Source organism: Armigeres subalbatus, chromosome 2 (assembly GCF_024139115.2).
Source record: "Armigeres subalbatus isolate Guangzhou_Male chromosome 2, GZ_Asu_2, whole genome shotgun sequence".
Taxonomy (NCBI): Eukaryota; Metazoa; Arthropoda; class Insecta; order Diptera; family Culicidae; genus Armigeres; species Armigeres subalbatus.
The window spans coordinates 150,193,380-150,199,608 of NC_085140.1; positions in this window are offsets into that span (position 1 = coordinate 150,193,380).

A 6,229-nucleotide genomic window follows, 5' to 3' on the forward strand; every position below is an offset into this window, starting at 1 on the left:
GACGTTGGTAACTCGAGACAGTTGGTGTACGGTTGACCGACCGCATCGGAATCAAAACTGTTTTTCGAGCAAGATGTTGAGAGTTTCGGCTCAAGTAACCGGTGATGAATAGCTTTTTCGAATCGCCTGGATAACCCTAAGAGAAGGCTGATGAGACGATAACCGTTAGGGGAAGAAGGATCCTTCCCAGGCTTACGGATGGGGATGACTTTGGCTGACTTCCAGGACGATGGGAAGTAGATGAGCCGGAGACACTGATTAAAGATCAGCGAAATTGTTAGTAAATAGGAACAGTGAGCATCCCTACTAATTCTACATGCAACGTAAATGAATAAGCGCTGCCAACCTAAACAACTAATAGCGGAAGTCACGCAAAAAGCTTGTGACGCGGGTGCATTGTAACTCACTCTTGTACAGATGCTCGTTGAGTTAACATCCTTTTCTTTTTTCAAGTTTCTTTAAAAATAAAGTTGTGTTACACGTTAAACTGTTTTCCGATTATTTCTTTATACAATGGCCACCTGATCGACAGGTTATGGGCCCCGTGACGCGGCGCGATTTGTTGCGGACTTTGTGTTTTGTGCGAAGCAGCTGAATCGGGCGTGTTGAAAAACAAAATGGCGGAGGCGAAGGTTTCACTGGAGCGGCTGAACGATTTCAATTGGAGCAGTTGGAAATTCCGAATGGAATTGCTGCTATTGAAAGAAGAGCTCTGGGATACAGTGAAAGATCCGAAGCCAGCGGTGGTTGACGCGCAATGGCTGACGCGTTTTCTGTATAGGGCACTGCACGGACTGCTTTGTCTCTTTTTCACTGCAAAGAAATTAGAAAACAACAAGGCCAGTAAACGTCAAAACTTATGAAGAACGAAAGAGAAAGAGATGTTTCCGTGCAGTGCCCTATACCGTGGGCTGACGAAGGATGCAAAGGCGCGTGCTACGATCGGTCTTGCTCTGGAAAACAACCAGTTGTGTCATGTTTTGAATGCTGCTACGGCACATGATATGTGGAGATCGTTGAAGAATTATCATAATAGTAGTTCGCTGACTAACAAAATTCATGTTTTGCGTCGATTGTACTCGCTTCGCCTTGCGGATGGTGGAAGCATGTCGGAGCATCTAAGTGAAATAGCGCAATTAGTGAATCGTCTTTCTGGCATGGGTGAAAATTTGGCCGACCATATATTAATCGCGATTATGCTATCGAGTCTGCCTCGCTCATACGATTCGTTGATTACTGCACTTGAAAGCCGCGGTGAGGATCAACTAAGGTTGGACTATGTGAAAGGACAATTATTAGACGAGTGGCGGCGAAGAAGTGGATGCAGTGATAATCCTGGTCCTGGACATTCTGAAAAAGTTCTTAAAACGCGAGTGAAGGCAACGTCTAGTTTAAAATCGAAACAGTGTCATTATTGTAAGCAAGAAGGGCATTTCCGCCGCGATTGCCCCAAGTTCGCGGCTGATCAATTGAAAAAGCAGAATGCTCCAAAGCACGAAAAACATACAAAAGCAAAAATGTGCACAGAAGACGAGTATTGCTTTACCGCGAGTGTGGATAAAAATGATGATTTATGGTACCTGGATTCCGGCGCGAGTGCTCACATGACGAATAATGTGGAACATATTATTGATCTTGAAGAGTCGCGAAGTGGCTCCGTGTGTTTAGCGGATGGAAAGAAGCTGCCTGCCGGTGGAAGTGGAATCGGCAAATTAGTCGCGATGGATGACAGTGGTGCGAAGAAGAACATTACATTGAAGAAAGTGTTGTATGTTCCAGAACTTGCGAGTAATCTTTTGTCCGTCGGTAAAATAACCGATGAAGGTTTCGATGTGGTGTTTTCGCGATCGGATTGCCGTATAATGAGAAATGGTTGCACCGTATTTGTTGGGGAAAGAAAAGCAGGATTATACCATTTGAAGCAGCCGCAGTATCAGTCGTTGCTTTCGGCAGTGACGCATTCGGATTGTTGTCAGCATCTATGGCACCGTCGGTTGGGGCATCGACATCCGGATGCTGTAAAGCGAATTGTGACAGAGGATCTTGGTGATGGTTTGAGACTGCGTGATTGTGGAGTTAGATCGGTATGTACCGTGTGTTGTGAGGGAAAGCTAGCGCGGAAGCCATTCCCAAAAGCATCCAGTAGCAAGTCTTCTGCTCTGCTGGATTTGATCCATAGTGACCTGGCCGGTCCGTTGGAGGTGGGTACACCACGTGGTAATCGTTTCATTATGATTATGGTTGACGATCACAGTAAGTACACCATTGTCTATCTCCTCAAACATAAGTCCGAAGCATTTGAGAAAATACGTGAGTATGTGTGCCATATGAATAATATTTTCGGAAGGAAGCCGAAAGTACTGCGTTGCGATGGTGGTGGCGAGTACAATAGTTCTAGCCTGCTGACGTGACGTTCTTAAAGGATAATGGTATTTCCTTGCAAAAGACGGCACCCTATTGTCCGCAGCAAAACGGGACAGTTGAACGAAAGAACCGTTCTCTATTGGAGATGATGCGGTGTTTGCTGTCTGAAGGCAAACTACCTGTGTAACCGTCTTCCGTCTGCATCCGTTCAACGTACTCCTTACGAATTATGGTACAGATCGAAACCTAATTATGATCATTTGCGAGTGTTTGGTTCGCATGCATATGTTCATGTTCCGGACCAAATGCGACAGAAACTGGACAAGAAGGCTGTTCGGCTGATGTTCGTGGGATATGAAGAGAACCGTAAGGCTTATCGTTTCCTGGATGAGGCAACTAATCGTATAATAAATTGTGAGCCGTGATGCTGTGTTCTTGGAATCCGAAATGAATGCACAGGAGTCGGTTCGTGGGATTGAAGTTCCGAAAAAATCTGAAATAGTGGTGAACGTCGGTGGTACTCATCAAAAGGTCGGTTGTCTACTTGAGGAGGAGCTGGAACATGAAGAAGATGATGAAGACGGCAATGTACCGGATTCGGATGAAGATCCAGAAAATACCTTGCTACCTGAAATAAATGAAAGTTGTTATGACAGTGCGTCTGAAATGCTGGGGAATTCCAGTGATGAATCATTGTTCAGAGGTTTTTCGGAAGAAGATGTACTGCGGCGGTCAGGACGTGAGACCACCTGAGCGATTTGGTGATCAAGCGAAAGTGGTGCGAGCAGATGATGAGCCCAAACCACGATATTTACAAGAAGTAAAAATATCGCAGAATTCAAAAGCTTGGCAGGATGCTATGACAGAGGAAATAAAGAGTCATGCTGAAAACACAACGTGGGAGTTAGTGCCGCTGCCCGGCGGAAGAAAAGCAATCGGAAGTCGTTGGGTTTTCAAGTTGAAGAAGGATGCAGCTGGCAATATAAGCAGATACAAAGCAAGGCTTGTGGCGCAGGGCTACTCACAGCAGTTCGGGGTTGACTTTGATGAGGTGTTCGCCCCAGTAACAAACCAAATAACATTTCGTGCACTTCTCACTATATCCAGCATTGAAGGAATCCCACTAAAGCAGCTGGACGTGAAAACTGCTTACCTTAATGGTGACCTGCAGGAGAAAGTTTTCATGAAGCAGCCACCCGGATTCGAGGAACCTGGACGTGAGCACCTTGTATGCCGACTGAAGAAAAGCATATACGGACTTAAACAGTCGGCGAGGTGCTGGAACCGCAAATTGCATGAAGCCCTAACCAGAATGAAGTTCAAGCAAAGTCAATCGGATGCCTGCCTGTACACTAAGGTCGTTGATGGAAACGTAGTGTACGTGGTAATATATGTAGATGATATTGTGGTAGGGTTCAAAAATGAGTCGGAGAGCATGAAAGTGTACGAATTTCTCAAGAAAATGTTTGATATAACGTGTCTTGGAGACATTAGCTATCTCTTGGGAATGCAAATTGCCAGACCGGCCGGGCAGAATCGTATCCGGCTTGGTGGCTATATCGACCCCGTATCAAAACGTTTTGGATCTAAAGATGCCAAACCGGCGAAAACACCTATGGATAATGGTTATTTAAAGCTTGATGATCGTGGTGAATCGTTCAACTTATCTACTGTCCAACGGAAGAAATGTCAGCGGATATCCTAACAAAGCCATTAGGCGCAGTGAAGCAACGTAAATTCGGAGGTAATAATTGAAATGAGTTTTACTCACTGAGGAGGAGTGTTAGTAAATAAGAACAGTAAGCATCCCTACTCGTTACACATAAACGTAAATGAATAAAGCGCTGCCAACCTAACCAGCTAATAGCGGAAGTGGCGAATAAAGCTCGTGACGCGGGTGCACTGTAACTCACTCTCTTGTACAGATGCTCGTTGAGTTAACATGCTTTTCTTTTTTCAAGTTTCTTTAAAAAATTTGTATTACACGTTTAACTGTTATTTCTTTATCCGATAGCCACCTGTTCGACAGAAATATGCTCGAAGAACGGAGCACTCATGTGTTTGAGCTCGAGATTCAGAATGTTATCGAAGCATGGGGCCTTCATGTTTTCCGACGATTTGATATAGGCCGTCAATTCGCCAGCTGAGATCTCCAACTCCTCCTGCTGAGATCTCCAACTGTCCGAGATTATGTGAGCTGACGAAGTGACGACCTATTTCGGCGACCTTATCTGCAGGAGTTATCAAGCGATCCTTAGAGCCATTGTCGTCTAATGAAATGAAAGGTGGAATGGGTCAATTTCCAGAACGGCTTAGCACAACCTGAGAGAGCGTGGATCTTATTGGAGAAATTACTATTTCTGAGGTCTACCATTCTGGCCTGAATGATTTTTGTCAAACGATTGCAACGTGTCTTAAAGACAAGGCAGCGCAGTACGCTGGTACTGCCTTTGTGGTGACATTACGTAAACGGATCAAATCTTCGATGAGTGTATCAATGGCTAGGGTGTTGCTTACCTGTCGAGCCGTTGGAACCTCTTTTGACAACCGAGATTGCCTCTTCGATGACGCACAGCTGGCGGTCGATACTTTCCAGCGCTTCCGGGCGCACCTCGTAGGCCATGCCGTCGTCCACGCACCTTTGGAACCGGCCCAGTCGACTCGATGATTTTTTCGCAGGGACAGCTGATGCCGATTAACCGAGGAGCCCACTTTCGCCACCACGGGATAGTGATTCGAGCTGAGCTCCTGACGACCGGCTGGGAGATGTGGTCGTTCATGTTGGTTATGTACAGATCTATCGTTGAATGGACTCAGGATCGTTTAGTGGCCTTCCTCCATGTCATCGCTCCAGATGGTGCCGTTTCGACTGTTTCCCCAGGCTTGATGTTTGGCATTCAGGTCGCCGGCAATGATGTACTGGCCTTGTCTCCGCGTTAGCTTGACGATGTCCCTCCGAAGGGCAGTCGATGAACCATCGCCGGCTTTAGCTTGAGTTGGGCAGTACGCCGCGATGAGCGTGATTGTGCCGACGGAAGTAGTCACTTCGACACCGATGGCGATGATGCTCAGCTGGAAGATTGGCAGCAGGCGATAGTTGATGTTATATCGAAGTGCGATGGCCACACCACCTCCCCTGGATGTCCGGTCGATGCGGAAATTCGGGATGTGGACGCTCACCTCCGTTTTAAGGTGCGTTTCAGTGATGAACGGCACGTCGATCTCCTTCTCCTCGAGGAAGTCAGCCAGTTCGATGCTTTTGCTTTTGAGCGAGCAATCGTTCCAGTCGACCAGGCCCACCCTAGCTGCCATTATAAATAATGAACATGCCAATAGTGAAGACCTGGACGAAACGGGTTCTGCAGCCGCGCAGCCGAGTGTACAGCGGAGCAGATTCTTCAGGGGGGCCGTTTTTGTTCTCCAGCTGCCCACGAAACCCAAGAGGAGGGTGCGGGGGCCATTTGCTGGTGGATGGTGCTGGAGCTTGAACCGACGCAACTGCCGCTCCCAGTCGCTTGTGCGGTTGTAATGGTGGGAGGATTGGAATCGCTCGACGTGGAGCCGTGATGGCCGGATAGTTCTCCTTGTTGACTACAGGAGAACGGTTCTTCTTCGGAAGGTTCCTGGTGGAAGCCTTCTTCCGGATTTCCAGGAATTCGACTCGCTCTGGGCAGCCCTTTGTGGTGTTTGTCGCCACAGTTGGCGCACTTGGGATCGGTCACCTACATTTTGTCGCACTCGTCAGTTGGGTGGGGTTCGCCACATTTGTTGCAGCGCGGCTTCATGCGGCAGTTTCTGGTTCCGTGCCCCAAGTTGAGACAGTTGGTGCACTGCGTAACACCGCGGTGCACTGAAGGATATCGCT